The sequence below is a fragment of the Ursus arctos genome, unplaced genomic scaffold (genome assembly GCF_023065955.2).
Source record: "Ursus arctos isolate Adak ecotype North America unplaced genomic scaffold, UrsArc2.0 scaffold_16, whole genome shotgun sequence".
Lineage (NCBI taxonomy): Eukaryota > Metazoa > Chordata > Mammalia > Carnivora > Ursidae > Ursus > Ursus arctos.
The window spans coordinates 62894973-62914570 of NW_026622830.1; positions in this window are offsets into that span (position 1 = coordinate 62894973).

Sequence of the window (19598 nt, forward strand, 5' to 3'; positions counted from 1 at the left end):
ACCCCTGGGGCAAAAACGGCATCCGACAAACAATAGGTGCTTGCTGTGGAACACCTATCCCAAGTGGGGGTAGCCAGCTCAACAAAATCCACACACCCTGGTGTAAGAAACAACATTGCCCAGGCATGGTCTCAGCCCCTCACCTCGTCCCTGTGCTTTGGGGAGCCGGAGGGACACACGAGGCCCACGGCCCTGAGACCCCTTTGCAAAAAGCCGGCTTCCCACGGAAACAGTTTTCCTGAGGTGCAGACCCTATCCCAAGTGGTTGTGGCAAGGTAAAGCAAATGCCCTCCACTTCTCTCGAAGAAACCACAGTGCCCAGCCATGTTCTAAGCCCTCCCATCCTCCCTGGGCTTCTGGCAGCAGGAGTGAAAAGAGAGGAGCAGAGCACTGGGACCTGTTTGACAAAAACCGGCTTCCCACGGGAAAGTCTTTCTCCACGTGCAGCCATGCTCCCAGGTGCCTGTGGCAAGGGGAAGGAAATGCCATACACTGACCTGGATGAGACCACAGGGCCCAGGCACAGTCTGAACCCTTCACTCAACCCGGCGGTTTTGCTAGCAGGAGTTCAACCCCAACGAACACAGCCCGGAGACCCCTGGGGCAAAAACGGCATCCGACGAACAATAGGTGCTTGCTGTGGAACACCTATCCCAAGTGGGGGTAGCCAGCTCAACAAAATCCACACACCCAGGTGTAAGAAACAACATAGCCCAGGCATGGTCTAAGCCCCTCACCTCGTCCCTGTGCTTTGGGGAGCCGGAGGGACACCCGAGGCCGACGGCCCTGAGACCCCTTTGCAAAAAGCCGGCTTCCCACGGAGACAGTTTTCCTGAGGTGCAGACCCTATCCCAAGTGGTTGTGGCAAGGTAAAGCAAATGCCCTCCACTTCTCTCGAAGAAACCACAGTGCCCAGCCATGTTCTAAGCCGTCCCATCCTCCCTGGGCTTCTGGCAGCAGGAGTGAAAAGAGAGGAGCAGAGGACTGGGACCCGTTTGACAAAAACCGGCTTCCCACGGGAAAATCTTTCTCCACGTGCAGACATGCTCCCAGGTGCCTGTGGCAAGGGGAAGGAAATGCCATACACTGACCTGGAAGAGACCACAGGGCCCAGGCACAGTCTGAACCCTTCCCTCAACCCGGCGGTTTTGCTAGCAGGAGTTCAACCCCAAGGAACACAGCCCGGAGACCCCTGGGGCAAAAACGGCTTCCGACGAACAATAGGTGCTTGCTGTGGAACACCTATCCCAAGTGGGGGTAGCCAGCTCAACAAAATCCACACACCCTGGTGTAAGAAACAACATTGCCCAGGCATGGTCTAAGCCCTTCACCTCGTCCCTGTGCTTTGGGGAGCCGGAGGGACACCCGAGGCCGACGGCCCTGAGACCCCTTTGCAAAAAGCCGGCATCCCACGGAGACAGTTTTCCTGAGGTGCAGACCCTATCCCAAGTGGTTGTGGCAAGGTAAAGCAAATGCCCTCCACTTCTCTCGAAGAAACCACAGTGCCCAGCCATGTTCTAAGCCCTCCCATCCTCCCTGGGCTTCTGGCAGCAGGAGTGAAAAGAGAGGAGCAGAGCACTGGGACCCGTTTGACAAAAACCGGCTTCCCACGGGAAAGTTTTTCTCCACGTGCAGACATGCTCCCAGGTGCCTGTGGCAAGGGGAAGGAAATGCCATACACCGACCTGGAAGAGACCACAGGGCCCAGGCACAGTCTGAACCCTTCCCTCAACCCGGCGGTTTTGCTAGCAGGAGTTCAACCCTAACGAACACACCCCGGAGACTCCAGGGGCAAAAACGGCTTCCGACGAACAATAGGTGCTTGCTGTGGAACACCTATCCCAAGTGGGTGTAGCCAGCTCAACAAAATGCCACACACCCAGGTGTAAGAAACAACATTGCCCAGGCATGGTCTAAGCCCCTCACCTCGTCCCTGTTCTTTGGGGAGCCGGAGGGACAGCCGAGGCCCACGGCCCTGAGACCCCTTTGCAAAAAGCCGGCTTCCCACGGAGACAGTTTCCTTGAGGTGCAGACCCTCTCACAAGTGGTTGTGGCAAGGTAAAGCAAATGCCCTCCACTTCTCTGGAAGAAACCACAGTGCCCAGCCATGTTCTAAGCTCTCCCATCCTCCCTGGGCTTCTGGCAGCAGGAGTGAAAAGAGATGAGCAGAGCACTGGGACCCGATTGACAAAAACCGGCTTCCCACGGGAAAGTCTTTCTCCACGTGCAGACAAGCTCCCAGGTGCCTGTGGCAAGGGGAAGGAAATGCCATACACTGACCTGGAAGAGACCACAGGGCCCAGGCACAGTCTGAACCCTTCCCTCAACACGGCGGTTTTGCTAGCAGGAGTTCAACCCCAACGAACACAGCCCGGAGACCCCTGGGGCAAAAACGGCATCCGACGAACAATAGGTGCTTGCTGTGGAACACCTATCCCAAGTGGGGGTAGCCAGCTCAACAAAATCCACACACCCAGGTGTAAGAAACAACATTGCCCAGGCATGGTCTAAGCCCCTCACCTCGTCCCTGTGCTTTGGGGAGCCGGAGGGACACCCGAGGCCGACGGCCCTGAGACCTCTTTGCAAAAAGCCGGCTTCCCACAGAGACAGTTTTCCTGAGGTGCAGACCCTATCCCAAGTGGCTGTGGCAAGGTAAAGCAAATGCCCTCCACTTCTCTCGAAGAAACCACAGTGCCCAGCCATGTTCTAAGCCCTCCCATCCTCCCTGGGCTTCTGGCAGCAGGAGTGAAAAGAGAGGAGCAGAGCACTGGGACCCGTTTGACAAAAAGCGGCTTCCCACGGGAAAATCTTTCTCCACGTGCAGACATGCTCCCAGGTGCCTGTGGCAAGGGGAAGGAAATGCCATACACTGACCTGGAAGAGACCACAGGGCCCAGGCACAGTCTGAACACTTCCCTCAACCCGGCGGTTTTGCTAGCAGGAGTTCAACCCCAAGGAACACAGCCCGGAGACCCCTGGGGCAAAAACGGCATCGGACTAACAATAGGTCCTTACTGTGGAACACCTATCCCAAGTGGGGGTAGGCAGCTTAACAAAATCCACACACCCAGGTGTAAGGAACAACATTGCCCAGGCATGGTCTAAGCCCCTCACCTCGTCCCTGTGCTTTGGGGAGCGGGAGGGACACACGAGGCCCACGGCCCTGAGACCCCTTTGCAAAAAGCCGGCTTCCCACGGATACAGTTATCCTGAGGTGCAGACCCTATCCCAAGTGGTTGTGGCAAGGTAAAGCAAATGCCCTCCACTTCTCTGGAAGAAACCACAGTGCCCAGCCATGTTCTAAGCACTCCCATCCTCCCTGGGCTTGTGGCAGCAGGAGTGAAAGAGAGGAGCAGAGCACTTGGACCCGTTTGACAAAAACCAGCTTCCCACGGGAAAGTCTTTCTCCACGTGCAGACATGCTCCCAGGTGCCTGTGGCAAGGGGAAGGAAATGCCATACACTGACCTGGAAGAGACCACAGGGCCCAGGCACAGTCTCAACCCTTCCCTCAACCCGGCGGTTTTGCTAGCAGGAGTTCAACCCCAACGAACACAGCCCGGAGACCCCTGGGGCAAAAACGGCATCCGACGAACAATAGGTGCTTGCTGTGGAACACCTATCCCAAGTGGGGGTAGCCAGCTCAACAAAATCCACACACCCAGGTGTAAGGAACAACATTGCCCAGGCATGGCCTAAGCCCCTCACCTCGTCCCTGTGCTTTCGGGAGTCGGAAGGACACCCGAGGCCCACGGCCCTGAGACCCCTTTGCAAAAAGCCGGCTTCCCACGGAAACAGTTTTCCTGAGGTGCAGACCCTATCCCAAGTGGTTGTGGCAAGGTAAAGCAAATGCCCTCCACTTCTCTGGAAGAAACCACAGTGCCCAGCCATGTTCTAAGCTCTCCCATCCTCCCTGGGCTTCTGGCAGCAGGAGTGAAAAGAGAGGAGCAGAGCACTGGGACCCGTTTGACAAAAACCGGCTTCCCACGGGAAAGTCTTTCTCCACGTGCAGACATGCTCCCAGGTGCCTGTGGCAAGGGGAAGGAAATGCCATACACTGACCTGGAAGAAACCACAGGGCCCAGGCACAGTCTGAACCCTTCCCTCAACCCGGCGGTTTTGCTAGCAGGAGTTCAACCCCAACGAACACAGCCCGGAGACCCCTGGGGCAAAAACGGCATCCGACAAACAATAGGTGCTTGCTGTGGAACACCTATCCCAAGTGGGGGTAGCCAGCTCAACAAAATCCACACACCCTGGTGTAAGAAACAACATTGCCCAGGCATGGTCTCAGCCCCTCACCTCGTCCCTGTGCTTTGGGGAGCCGGAGGGACACACGAGGCCCACGGCCCTGAGACCCCTTTGCAAAAAGCCGGCTTCCCACGGAAACAGTTTTCCTGAGGTGCAGACCCTATCCCAAGTGGTTGTGGCAAGGTAAAGCAAATGCCCTCCACTTCTCTCGAAGAAACCACAGTGCCCAGCCATGTTCTAAGCCCTCCCATCCTCCCTGGGCTTCTGGCAGCAGGAGTGAAAAGAGAGGAGCAGAGCACTGGGACCTGTTTGACAAAAACCGGCTTCCCACGGGAAAGTCTTTCTCCACGTGCAGCCATGCTCCCAGGTGCCTGTGGCAAGGGGAAGGAAATGCCATACACTGACCTGGATGAGACCACAGGGCCCAGGCACAGTCTGAACCCTTCACTCAACCCGGCGGTTTTGCTAGCAGGAGTTCAACCCCAACGAACACAGCCCGGAGACCCCTGGGGCAAAAACGGCATCCGACGAACAATAGGTGCTTGCTGTGGAACACCTATCCCAAGTGGGGGTAGCCAGCTCAACAAAATCCACACACCCAGGTGTAAGAAACAACATAGCCCAGGCATGGTCTAAGCCCCTCACCTCGTCCCTGTGCTTTGGGGAGCCGGAGGGACACCCGAGGCCGACGGCCCTGAAACCCCTTTGCAAAAAGCCGGCTTCCCACGGAGACAGTTTTCCTGAGGTGCAGACCCTATCCCAAGTGGTTGTGGCAAGGTAAAGCAAATGCCCTCCACTTCTCTCGAAGAAACCACAGTGCCCAGCCATGTTCTAAGCCGTCCCATCCTCCCTGGGCTTCTGGCAGCAGGAGTGAAAAGAGAGGAGCAGAGGACTGGGACCCGTTTGACAAAAACCGGCTTCCCACGGGAAAATCTTTCTCCACGTGCAGACATGCTCCCAGGTGCCTGTGGCAAGGGGAAGGAAATGCCATACACTGACCTGGAAGAGACCACAGGGCCCAGGCACAGTCTGAACCCTTCCCTCAACCCGGCGGTTTTGCTAGCAGGAGTTCAACCCCAAGGAACACAGCCCGGAGACCCCTGGGGCAAAAACGGCTTCCGACGAACAATAGGTGCTTGCTGTGGAACACCTATCCCAAGTGGGGGTAGCCAGCTCAACAAAATCCACACACCCTGGTGTAAGAAACAACATTGCCCAGGCATGGTCTAAGCCCTTCACCTCGTCCCTGTGCTTTGGGGAGCCGGAGGGACACCCGAGGCCGACGGCCCTGAGACCCCTTTGCAAAAAGCCGGCATCCCACGGAGACAGTTTTCCTGAGGTGCAGACCCTATCCCAAGTGGTTGTGGCAAGGTAAAGCAAATGCCCTCCACTTCTCTCGAAGAAACCACAGTGCCCAGCCATGTTCTAAGCCCTCCCATCCTCCCTGGGCTTCTGGCAGCAGGAGTGAAAAGAGAGGAGCAGAGCACTGGGACCCGTTTGACAAAAACCGGCTTCCCACGGGAAAGTTTTTCTCCACGTGCAGACATGCTCCCAGGTGCCTGTGGCAAGGGGAAGGAAATGCCATACACCGACCTGGAAGAGACCACAGGGCCCAGGCACAGTCTGAACCCTTCCCTCAACCCGGCGGTTTTGCTAGCAGGAGTTCAACCCTAACGAACACACCCCGGAGACTCCAGGGGCAAAAACGGCTTCCGACGAACAATAGGTGCTTGCTGTGGAACACCTATCCCAAGTGGGTGTAGCCAGCTCAACAAAATGCCACACACCCAGGTGTAAGAAACAACATTGCCCAGGCATGGTCTAAGCCCCTCACCTCGTCCCTGTTCTTTGGGGAGCCGGAGGGACAGCCGAGGCCCACGGCCCTGAGACCCCTTTGCAAAAAGCCGGCTTCCCACGGAGACAGTTTCCTTGAGGTGCAGACCCTCTCACAAGTGGTTGTGGCAAGGTAAAGCAAATGCCCTCCACTTCTCTGGAAGAAACCACAGTGCCCAGCCATGTTCTAAGCTCTCCCATCCTCCCTGGGCTTCTGGCAGCAGGAGTGAAAAGAGATGAGCAGAGCACTGGGACCCGTTTGACAAAAACCGGCTTCCCACGGGAAAGTCTTTCTCCACGTGCAGACAAGCTCCCAGGTGCCTGTGGCAAGGGGAAGGAAATGCCATACACTGACCTGGAAGAGACCACAGGGCCCAGGCACAGTCTGAACCCTTCCCTCAACACGGCGGTTTTGCTAGCAGGAGTTCAACCCCAACGAACACAGCCCGGAGACCCCTGGGGCAAAAACGGCATCCGACGAACAATAGGTGCTTGCTGTGGAACACCTATCCCAAGTGGGGGTAGCCAGCTCAACAAAATCCACACACCCAGGTGTAAGAAACAACATTGCCCAGGCATGGTCTAAGCCCCTCACCTCGTCCCTGTGCTTTGGGGAGCCGGAGGGACACCCGAGGCCGACGGCCCTGAGACCCCTTTGCAAAAAGCCGGCTTCCCACGGAAACAGTTTTCCTGAGGTGCAGACCCTATCCCAAGTGGTTGTGGCAAGGTAAAGCAAATGCCCTCCACTTCTCTGGAAGAAACCACAGTGCCCAGCCATGTTCTAAGCTCTCCCATCCTCCCTGGGCTTCTGGCAGCAGGAGTGAAAAGAGAGGAGCAGAGCACTGGGACCCGTTTGACAAAAACCGGCTTCCCACGGGAAAGTCTTTCTCCACGTGCAGACATGCTCCCAGGTGCCTGTGGCAAGGGGAAGGAAATGCCATACACTGACCTGGAAGAAACCACAGGGCCCAGGCACAGTCTGAACCCTTCCCTCAACCCGGCGGTTTTGCTAGCAGGAGTTCAACCCCAACGAACACAGCCCGGAGACCCCTGGGGCAAAAACGGCATCCGACAAACAATAGGTGCTTGCTGTGGAACACCTATCCCAAGTGGGGGTAGCCAGCTCAACAAAATCCACACACCCTGGTGTAAGAAACAACATTGCCCAGGCATGGTCTCAGCCCCTCACCTCATCCCTGTGCTTTGGGGAGCCGGAGGGACACACGAGGCCCACGGCCCTGAGACCCCTTTGCAAAAAGCCGGCTTCCCACGGAAACAGTTTTCCTGAGGTGCAGACCCTATCCCAAGTGGTTGTGGCAAGGTAAAGCAAATGCCCTCCACTTCTCTCGAAGAAACCACAGTGCCCAGCCATGTTCTAAGCCCTCCCATCCTCCCTGGGCTTCTGGCAGCAGGAGTGAAAAGAGAGGAGCAGAGCACTGGGACCTGTTTGACAAAAACCGGCTTCCCACGGGAAAGTCTTTCTCCACGTGCAGCCATGCTCCCAGGTGCCTGTGGCAAGGGGAAGGAAATGCCATACACTGACCTGGATGAGACCACAGGGCCCAGGCACAGTCTGAACCCTTCACTCAACCCGGCGGTTTTGCTAGCAGGAGTTCAACCCCAACGAACACAGCCCGGAGACCCCTGGGGCAAAAACGGCATCCGACGAACAATAGGTGCTTGCTGTGGAACACCTATCCCAAGTGGGGGTAGCCAGCTCAACAAAATCCACACACCCAGGTGTAAGAAACAACATAGCCCAGGCATGGTCTAAGCCCCTCACCTCGTCCCTGTGCTTTGGGGAGCCGGAGGGACACCCGAGGCCGACGGCCCTGAGACCCCTTTGCAAAAAGCCGGCTTCCCACGGAGACAGTTTTCCTGAGGTGCAGACCCTATCCCAAGTGGTTGTGGCAAGGTAAAGCAAATGCCCTCCACTTCTCTCGAAGAAACCACAGTGCCCAGCCATGTTCTAAGCCGTCCCATCCTCCCTGGGCTTCTGGCAGCAGGAGTGAAAAGAGAGGAGCAGAGGACTGGGACCCGTTTGACAAAAACCGGCTTCCCACGGGAAAATCTTTCTCCACGTGCAGACATGCTCCCAGGTGCCTGTGGCAAGGGGAAGGAAATGCCATACACTGACCTGGAAGAGACCACAGGGCCCAGGCACAGTCTGAACCCTTCCCTCAACCCGGCGGTTTTGCTAGCAGGAGTTCAACCCCAACGAACACAGCCCGGAGACCCCTGGGGCAAAAACGGCTTCCGACGAACAATAGGTGCTTGCTGTGGAACACCTATCCCAAGTGGGGGTAGCCAGCTCAACAAAATCCACACACCCTGGTGTAAGAAACAACATTGCCCAGGCATGGTCTAAGCCCTTCACCTCGTCCCTGTGCTTTGGGGAGCCGGAGGGACACCCGAGGCCGACGGCCCTGAGACCCCTTTGCAAAAAGCCGGCATCCCACGGAGACAGTTTTCCTGAGGTGCAGACCCTATCCCAAGTGGTTGTGGCAAGGTAAAGCAAATGCCCTCCACTTCTCTCGAAGAAACCACAGTGCCCAGCCATGTTCTAAGCCCTCCCATCCTCCCTGGGCTTCTGGCAGCAGGAGTGAAAAGAGAGGAGCAGAGCACTGGGACCCGTTTGACAAAAACCGGCTTCCCACGGGAAAGTTTTTCTCCACGTGCAGACATGCTCCCAGGTGCCTGTGGCAAGGGGAAGGAAATGCCATACACCGACCTGGAAGAGACCACAGGGCCCAGGCACAGTCTGAACCCTTCCCTCAACCCGGCGGTTTTGCTAGCAGGAGTTCAACCCTAACGAACACACCCCGGAGACTCCAGGGGCAAAAACGGCTTCCGACGAACAATAGGTGCTTGCTGTGGAACACCTATCCCAAGTGGGTGTAGCCAGCTCAACAAAATGCCACACACCCAGGTGTAAGAAACAACATTGCCCAGGCATGGTCTAAGCCCCTCACCTCGTCCCTGTGCTTTGGGGAGCCGGAGGGACAGCCGAGGCCCACGGCCCTGAGACCTCTTTGCAAAAAGCCGGCTTCCCACAGAGACAGTTTTCCTGAGGTGCAGACCCTATCCCAAGTGGCTGTGGCAAGGTAAAGCAAATGCCCTCCACTTCTCTCGAAGAAACCACAGTGCCCAGCCATGTTCTAAGCCCTCCCATCCTCCCTGGGCTTCTGGCAGCAGGAGTGAAAAGAGAGGAGCAGAGCACTGGGACCCGTTTGACAAAAAGCGGCTTCCCACGGGAAAATCTTTCTCCACGTGCAGACATGCTCCCAGGTGCCTGTGGCAAGGGGAAGGAAATGCCATACACTGACCTGGAAGAGACCACAGGGCCCAGGCACAGTCTGAACACTTCCCTCAACCCGGCGGTTTTGCTAGCAGGAGTTCAACCCCAAGGAACACAGCCCGGAGACCCCTGGGGCAAAAACGGCATCGGACTAACAATAGGTCCTTACTGTGGAACACCTATCCCAAGTGGGGGTAGGCAGCTTAACAAAATCCACACACCCAGGTGTAAGGAACAACATTGCCCAGGCATGGTCTAAGCCCCTCACCTCGTCCCTGTGCTTTGGGGAGCGGGAGGGACACACGAGGCCCACGGCCCTGAGACCCCTTTGCAAAAAGCCGGCTTCCCACGGATACAGTTATCCTGAGGTGCAGACCCTATCCCAAGTGGTTGTGGCAAGGTAAAGCAAATGCCCTCCACTTCTCTGGAAGAAACCACAGTGCCCAGCCATGTTCTAAGCACTCCCATCCTCCCTGGGCTTGTGGCAGCAGGAGTGAAAGAGAGGAGCAGAGCACTTGGACCCGTTTGACAAAAACCAGCTTCCCACGGGAAAGTCTTTCTCCACGTGCAGACATGCTCCCAGGTGCCTGTGGCAAGGGGAAGGAAATGCCATACACTGACCTGGAAGAGACCACAGGGCCCAGGCACAGTCTCAACCCTTCCCTCAACCCGGCGGTTTTGCTAGCAGGAGTTCAACCCCAACGAACACAGCCCGGAGACCCCTGGGGCAAAAACGGCATCCGACGAACAATAGGTGCTTGCTGTGGAACACCTATCCCAAGTGGGGGTAGCCAGCTCAACAAAATCCACACACCCAGGTGTAAGGAACAACATTGCCCAGGCATGGCCTAAGCCCCTCACCTCGTCCCTGTGCTTTCGGGAGTCGGAAGGACACCCGAGGCCCACGGCCCTGAGACCCCTTTGCAAAAAGCCGGCTTCCCACGGAAACAGTTTTCCTGAGGTGCAGACCCTATCCCAAGTGGTTGTGGCAAGGTAAAGCAAATGCCCTCCACTTCTCTGGAAGAAACCACAGTGCCCAGCCATGTTCTAAGCTCTCCCATCCTCCCTGGGCTTCTGGCAGCAGGAGTGAAAAGAGAGCAGAGCACTGGGACCCGTTTGACAAAAACCGGCTTCCCACGGGAAAGTCTTTCTCCACGTGCAGACATGCTCCCAGGTGCCTGTGGCAAGGGGAAGGAAATGCCATACACTGACCTGGAAGAAACCACAGGGCCCAGGCACAGTCTGAACCCTTCCCTCAACCCGGCGGTTTTGCTAGCAGGAGTTCAACCCCAACGAACACAGCCCGGAGACCCCTGGGGCAAAAACGGCATCCGACAAACAATAGGTGCTTGCTGTGGAACACCTATCCCAAGTGGGGGTAGCCAGCTCAACAAAATCCACACACCCTGGTGTAAGAAACAACATTGCCCAGGCATGGTCTCAGCCCCTCACCTCGTCCCTGTGCTTTGGGGAGCCGGAGGGACACACGAGGCCCACGGCCCTGAGACCCCTTTGCAAAAAGCCGGCTTCCCACGGAAACAGTTTTCCTGAGGTGCAGACCCTATCCCAAGTGGTTGTGGCAAGGTAAAGCAAATGCCCTCCACTTCTCTCGAAGAAACCACAGTGCCCAGCCATGTTCTAAGCCCTCCCATCCTCCCTGGGCTTCTGGCAGCAGGAGTGAAAAGAGAGGAGCAGAGCACTGGGACCTGTTTGACAAAAACCGGCTTCCCACGGGAAAGTCTTTCTCCACGTGCAGCCATGCTCCCAGGTGCCTGTGGCAAGGGGAAGGAAATGCCATACACTGACCTGGATGAGACCACAGGGCCCAGGCACAGTCTGAACCCTTCACTCAACCCGGCGGTTTTGCTAGCAGGAGTTCAACCCCAACGAACACAGCCCGGAGACCCCTGGGGCAAAAACGGCATCCGACGAACAATAGGTGCTTGCTGTGGAACACCTATCCCAAGTGGGGGTAGCCAGCTCAACAAAATCCACACACCCAGGTGTAAGAAACAACATAGCCCAGGCATGGTCTAAGCCCCTCACCTCGTCCCTGTGCTTTGGGGAGCCGGAGGGACACCCGAGGCCGACGGCCCTGAAACCCCTTTGCAAAAAGCCGGCTTCCCACGGAGACAGTTTTCCTGAGGTGCAGACCCTATCCCAAGTGGTTGTGGCAAGGTAAAGCAAATGCCCTCCACTTCTCTCGAAGAAACCACAGTGCCCAGCCATGTTCTAAGCCGTCCCATCCTCCCTGGGCTTCTGGCAGCAGGAGTGAAAAGAGAGGAGCAGAGGACTGGGACCCGTTTGACAAAAACCGGCTTCCCACGGGAAAATCTTTCTCCACGTGCAGACATGCTCCCAGGTGCCTGTGGCAAGGGGAAGGAAATGCCATACACTGACCTGGAAGAGACCACAGGGCCCAGGCACAGTCTGAACCCTTCCCTCAACCCGGCGGTTTTGCTAGCAGGAGTTCAACCCCAAGGAACACAGCCCGGAGACCCCTGGGGCAAAAACGGCTTCCGACGAACAATAGGTGCTTGCTGTGGAACACCTATCCCAAGTGGGGGTAGCCAGCTCAACAAAATCCACACACCCTGGTGTAAGAAACAACATTGCCCAGGCATGGTCTAAGCCCTTCACCTCGTCCCTGTGCTTTGGGGAGCCGGAGGGACACCCGAGGCCGACGGCCCTGAGACCCCTTTGCAAAAAGCCGGCATCCCACGGAGACAGTTTTCCTGAGGTGCAGACCCTATCCCAAGTGGTTGTGGCAAGGTAAAGCAAATGCCCTCCACTTCTCTCGAAGAAACCACAGTGCCCAGCCATGTTCTAAGCCCTCCCATCCTCCCTGGGCTTCTGGCAGCAGGAGTGAAAAGAGAGGAGCAGAGCACTGGGACCCGTTTGACAAAAACCGGCTTCCCACGGGAAAGTTTTTCTCCACGTGCAGACATGCTCCCAGGTGCCTGTGGCAAGGGGAAGGAAATGCCATACACCGACCTGGAAGAGACCACAGGGCCCAGGCACAGTCTGAACCCTTCCCTCAACCCGGCGGTTTTGCTAGCAGGAGTTCAACCCTAACGAACACACCCCGGAGACTCCAGGGGCAAAAACGGCTTCCGACGAACAATAGGTGCTTGCTGTGGAACACCTATCCCAAGTGGGTGTAGCCAGCTCAACAAAATGCCACACACCCAGGTGTAAGAAACAACATTGCCCAGGCATGGTCTAAGCCCCTCACCTCGTCCCTGTTCTTTGGGGAGCCGGAGGGACAGCCGAGGCCCACGGCCCTGAGACCCCTTTGCAAAAAGCCGGCTTCCCACGGAGACAGTTTCCTTGAGGTGCAGACCCTCTCACAAGTGGTTGTGGCAAGGTAAAGCAAATGCCCTCCACTTCTCTGGAAGAAACCACAGTGCCCAGCCATGTTCTAAGCTCTCCCATCCTCCCTGGGCTTCTGGCAGCAGGAGTGAAAAGAGATGAGCAGAGCACTGGGACCCGTTTGACAAAAACCGGCTTCCCACGGGAAAGTCTTTCTCCACGTGCAGACAAGCTCCCAGGTGCCTGTGGCAAGGGGAAGGAAATGCCATACACTGACCTGGAAGAGACCACAGGGCCCAGGCACAGTCTGAACCCTTCCCTCAACACGGCGGTTTTGCTAGCAGGAGTTCAACCCCAACGAACACAGCCCGGAGACCCCTGGGGCAAAAACGGCATCCGACGAACAATAGGTGCTTGCTGTGGAACACCTATCCCAAGTGGGGGTAGCCAGCTCAACAAAATCCACACACCCAGGTGTAAGAAACAACATTGCCCAGGCATGGTCTAAGCCCCTCACCTCGTCCCTGTGCTTTGGGGAGCCGGAGGGACACCCGAGGCCGACGGCCCTGAGACCTCTTTGCAAAAAGCCGGCTTCCCACAGAGACAGTTTTCCTGAGGTGCAGACCCTATCCCAAGTGGCTGTGGCAAGGTAAAGCAAATGCCCTCCACTTCTCTGGAAGAAACCACAGTGCCCAGCCATGTTCTAAGCACTCCCATCCTCCCTGGGCTTGTGGCAGCAGGAGTGAAAAGAGAGGAGCAGAGCACTTGGACCCGTTTGACAAAAACCAGCTTCCCACGGGAAAGTCTTTCTCCACGTGCAGACATGCTCCCAGGTGCCTGTGGCAAGGGGAAGGAAATGCCATACACTGACCTGGAAGAGACCACAGGGCCCAGGCACAGTCTGAACCCTTCACTCAACCCGGCGGTTTTGCTAGCAGGAGTTCAACCCCAACGAACACAGCCCGGAGACCCCTGGGGCAAAAACGGCATCCGACGAACAATAGGTGCTTGCTGTGGAACACCTATCCCAAGTGGGGGTAGCCAGCTCAACAAAATCCACACACCCAGGTGTAAGGAACAACATTGCCCAGGCATGGCCTAAGCCCCTCACCTCGTCCCTGTGCTTTCGGGAGTCGGAAGGACACCCGAGGCCCACGGCCCTGAGACCCCTTTGCAAAAAGCCGGCTTCCCACGGAAACAGTTTTCCTGAGGTGCAGACCCTATCCCAAGTGGTTGTGGCAAGGTAAAGCAAATGCCCTCCACTTCTCTGGAAGAAACCACAGTGCCCAGCCATGTTCTAAGCTCTCCCATCCTCCCTGGGCTTCTGGCAGCAGGAGTGAAAAGAGAGGAGCAGAGCACTGGGACCCGTTTGACAAAAACCGGCTTCCCACGGGAAAGTCTTTCTCCACGTGCAGACATGCTCCCAGGTGCCTGTGGCAAGGGGAAGGAAATGCCATACACTGACCTGGAAGAAACCACAGGGCCCAGGCACAGTCTGAACCCTTCCCTCAACCCGGCGGTTTTGCTAGCAGGAGTTCAACCCCAACGAACACAGCCCGGAGACCCCTGGGGCAAAAACGGCATCCGACAAACAATAGGTGCTTGCTGTGGAACACCTATCCCAAGTGGGGGTAGCCAGCTCAACAAAATCCACACACCCTGGTGTAAGAAACAACATTGCCCAGGCATGGTCTCAGCCCCTCACCTCATCCCTGTGCTTTGGGGAGCCGGAGGGACACACGAGGCCCACGGCCCTGAGACCCCTTTGCAAAAAGCCGGCTTCCCACGGAAACAGTTTTCCTGAGGTGCAGACCCTATCCCAAGTGGTTGTGGCAAGGTAAAGCAAATGCCCTCCACTTCTCTCGAAGAAACCACAGTGCCCAGCCATGTTCTAAGCCCTCCCATCCTCCCTGGGCTTCTGGCAGCAGGAGTGAAAAGAGAGGAGCAGAGCACTGGGACCTGTTTGACAAAAACCGGCTTCCCACGGGAAAGTCTTTCTCCACGTGCAGCCATGCTCCCAGGTGCCTGTGGCAAGGGGAAGGAAATGCCATACACTGACCTGGATGAGACCACAGGGCCCAGGCACAGTCTGAACCCTTCACTCAACCCGGCGGTTTTGCTAGCAGGAGTTCAACCCCAACGAACACAGCCCGGAGACCCCTGGGGCAAAAACGGCATCCGACGAACAATAGGTGCTTGCTGTGGAACACCTATCCCAAGTGGGGGTAGCCAGCTCAACAAAATCCACACACCCAGGTGTAAGAAACAACATAGCCCAGGCATGGTCTAAGCCCCTCACCTCGTCCCTGTGCTTTGGGGAGCCGGAGGGACACCCGAGGCCGACGGCCCTGAGACCCCTTTGCAAAAAGCCGGCTTCCCACGGAGACAGTTTTCCTGAGGTGCAGACCCTATCCCAAGTGGTTGTGGCAAGGTAAAGCAAATGCCCTCCACTTCTCTCGAAGAAACCACAGTGCCCAGCCATGTTCTAAGCCGTCCCATCCTCCCTGGGCTTCTGGCAGCAGGAGTGAAAAGAGAGGAGCAGAGGACTGGGACCCGTTTGACAAAAACCGGCTTCCCACGGGAAAATCTTTCTCCACGTGCAGACATGCTCCCAGGTGCCTGTGGCAAGGGGAAGGAAATGCCATACACTGACCTGGAAGAGACCACAGGGCCCAGGCACAGTCTGAACCCTTCCCTCAACCCGGCGGTTTTGCTAGCAGGAGTTCAACCCCAACGAACACAGCCCGGAGACCCCTGGGGCAAAAACGGCTTCCGACGAACAATAGGTGCTTGCTGTGGAACACCTATCCCAAGTGGGGGTAGCCAGCTCAACAAAATCCACACACCCTGGTGTAAGAAACAACATTGCCCAGGCATGGTCTAAGCCCTTCACCTCGTCCCTGTGCTTTGGGGAGCCGGAGGGACACCCGAGGCCGACGGCCCTGAGACCCCTTTGCAAAAAGCCGGCATCCCACGGAGACAGTTTTCCTGAGGTGCAGACCCTATCCCAAGTGGTTGTGGCAAGGTAAAGCAAATGCCCTCCACTTCTCTCGAAGAAACCACAGTGCCCAGCCATGTTCTAAGCCCTCCCATCCTCCCTGGGCTTCTGGCAGCAGGAGTGAAAAGAGAGGAGCAGAGCACTGGGACCCGTTTGACAAAAACCGGCTTCCCACGGGAAAGTTTTTCTCCACGTGCAGACATGCTCCCAGGTGCCTGTGGCAAGGGGAAGGAAATGCCATACACCGACCTGGAAGAGACCACAGGGCCCAGGCACAGTCTGAACCCTTCCCTCAACCCGGCGGTTTTGCTAGCAGGAGTTCAACCCTAACGAACACACCCCGGAGACTCCAGGGGCAAAAACGGCTTCCGACGAACAATAGGTGCTTGCTGTGGAACACCTATCCCAAGTGGGTGTAGCCAGCTCAACAAAATGCCACACACCCAGGTGTAAGAAACAACATTGCCCAGGCATGGTCTAAGCCCCTCACCTCGTCCCTGTGCTTTGGGGAGCCGGAGGGACAGCCGAGGCCCACGGCCCTGAGACCCCTTTGCAAAAAGCCGGCTTCCCACGGAGACAGTTTCCTTGAGGTGCAGACCCTCTCACAAGTGGTTGTGGCAAGGTAAAGCAAATGCCCTCCACTTCTCTGGAAGAAACCACAGTGCCCAGCCATGTTCTAAGCTCTCCCATCCTCCCTGGGCTTCTGGCAGCAGGAGTGAAAAGAGATGAGCAGAGCACTGGGACCCGTTTGACAAAAACCGGCTTCCCACGGGAAAGTCTTTCTCCACGTGCAGACAAGCTCCCAGGTGCCTGTGGCAAGGGGAAGGAAATGCCATACACTGACCTGGAAGAGACCACAGGGCCCAGGCACAGTCTGAACCCTTCCCTCAACACGGCGGTTTTGCTAGCAGGAGTTCAACCCCAACGAACACAGCCCGGAGACCCCTGGGGCAAAAACGGCATCCGATGAACAATAGGTGCTTGCTGTGGAACACCTATCCCAAGTGGGGGTAGCCAGCTCAACAAAATCCACACACCCAGGTGTAAGAAACAACATTGCCCAGGCATGGTCTAAGCCCCTCACCTCGTCCCTGTGCTTTGGGGAGCCGGAGGGACACCCGAGGCCGACGGCCCTGAGACCTCTTTGCAAAAAGCCGGCTTCCCACAGAGACAGTTTTCCTGAGGTGCAGACCCTATCCCAAGTGGCTGTGGCAAGGTAAAGCAAATGCCCTCCACTTCTCTCGAAGAAACCACAGTGCCCAGCCATGTTCTAAGCCCTCCCATCCTCCCTGGGCTTCTGGCAGCAGGAGTGAAAAGAGAGGAGCAGAGCACTGGGACCCGTTTGACAAAAAGCGGCTTCCCACGGGAAAATCTTTCTCCACGTGCAGACATGCTCCCAGGTGCCTGTGGCAAGGGGAAGGAAATGCCATACACTGACCTGGAAGAGACCACAGGGCCCAGGCACAGTCTGAACACTTCCCTCAACCCGGCGGTTTTGCTAGCAGGAGTTCAACCCCAAGGAACACAGCCCGGAGACCCCTGGGGCAAAAACGGCATCAGACTAACAATAGGTCCTTACTGTGGAACACCTATCCCAAGTGGGGGTAGGCAGCTTAACAAAATCCACACACCCAGGTGTAAGGAACAACATTGCCCAGGCATGGTCTAAGCCCCTCACCTCGTCCCTGTGCTTTGGGGAGCGGGAGGGACACACGAGGCCCACGGCCCTGAGACCCCTTTGCAAAAAGCCGGCTTCCCACGGATACAGTTATCCTGAGGTGCAGACCCTATCCCAAGTGGTTGTGGCAAGGTAAAGCAAATGCCCTCCACTTCTCTGGAAGAAACCACAGTGCCCAGCCATGTTCTAAGCACTCCCATCCTCCCTGGGCTTGTGGCAGCAGGAGTGAAAAGAGAGGAGCAGAGCACTTGGACCCGTTTGACAAAAACCAGCTTCCCACGGGAAAGTCTTTCTCCACGTGCAGACATGCTCCCAGGTGCCTGTGGCAAGGGGAAGGAAATGCCATACACTGACCTGGAAGAGACCACAGGGCCCAGGCACAGTCTGAACCCTTCACTCAACCCGGCGGTTTTGCTAGCAGGAGTTCAACCCCAACGAACACAGCCCGGAGACCCCTGGGGCAAAAACGGCATCCGACGAACAATAGGTGCTTGCTGTGGAACACCTATCCCAAGTGGGGGTAGCCAGCTCAACAAAATCCACACACCCAGGTGTAAGGAACAACATTGCCCAGGCATGGCCTAAGCCCCTCACCTCGTCCCTGTGCTTTCGGGAGTCGGAAGGACACCCGAGGCCCACGGCCCTGAGACCCCTTTGCAAAAAGCCGGCTTCCCACGGAAACAGTTTTCCTGAGGTGCAGACCCTATCCCAAGTGGTTGTGGCAAGGTAAAGCAAATGCCCTCCACTTCTCTGGAAGAAACCACAGTGCCCAGCCATGTTCTAAGCTCTCCCATCCTCCCTGGGCTTCTGGCAGCAGGAGTGAAAAGAGAGGAGCAGAGCACTGGGACCCGTTTGACAAAAACCGGCTTCCCACGGGAAAGTCTTTCTCCACGTGCAGACATGCTCCCAGGTGCCTGTGGCAAGGGGAAGGAAATGCCATACACTGACCTGGAAGAAACCACAGGGCCCAGGCACAGTCTGAACCCTTCCCTCAACCCGGCGGTTTTGCTAGCAGGAGTTCAACCCCAACGAACACAGCCCGGAGACCCCTGGGGCAAAAACGGCATCCGACAAACAATAGGTGCTTGCTGTGGAACACCTATCCCAAGTGGGGGTAGCCAGCTCAACAAAATCCACACACCCTGGTGTAAGAAACAACATTGCCCAGGCATGGTCTCAGCCCCTCACCTCGTCCCTGTGCTTTGGGGAGCCGGAGGGACACACGAGGCCCACGGCCCTGAGACCCCTTTGCAAAAAGCCGGCTTCCCACGGAAACAGTTTTCCTGAGGTGCAGACCCTATCCCAAGTGGTTGTGGCAAGGTAAAGCAAATGCCCTCCACTTCTCTCGAAGAAACCACAGTGCCCAGCCATGTTCTAAGCCCTCCCATCCTCCCTGGGCTTCTGACAGCAGGAGTGAAAAGAGAGGAGCAGAGCACTGGGACCTGTTTGACAAAAACCGGCTTCCCACGGGAAAGTCTTTCTCCACGTGCAGCCATGCTCCCAGGTGCCTGTGGCAAGGGGAAGGAAATGCCATACACTGACCTGGATGAGACCACAGGGCCCAGGCACAGTCTGAACCCTTCACTCAACCCGGCGGTTTTGCTAGCAGGAGTTCAACCCCAACGAACACAGCCCGGAGACCCCTGGGGCAAAAACGGCATCCGACGAACAATAGGTGCTTGCTGTGGAACACCTATCCCAAGTGGGGGTAGCCAGCTCAACAAAATCCACACACCCAGGTGTAAGAAACAACATAGCCCAGGCATGGTCTAAGCCCCTCACCTCGTCCCTGTGCTTTGGGGAGCCGGAGGGACACCCGAGGCCGACGGCCCTGAGACCCCTTTGCAAAAAGCCGGCTTCCCACGGAGACAGTTTTCCTGAGGTGCAGACCCTATCCCAAGTGGTTGTGGCAAGGTAAAGCAAATGCCCTCCACTTCTCTCGAAGAAACCACAGTGCCCAGCCATGTTCTAAGCCGTCCCATCCTCCCTGGGCTTCTGGCAGCAGGAGTGAAAAGAGAGGAGCAGAGGACTGGGACCCGTTTGACAAAAACCGGCTTCCCACGGGAAAATCTTTCTCCACGTGCAGACATGCTCCCAGGTGCCTGTGGCAAGGGGAAGGAAATGCCATACACTGACCTGGAAGAGACCACAGGGCCCAGGCACAGTCTGAACCCTTCCCTCAACCCGGCGGTTTTGCTAGCAGGAGTTCAACCCCAAGGAACACAGCCC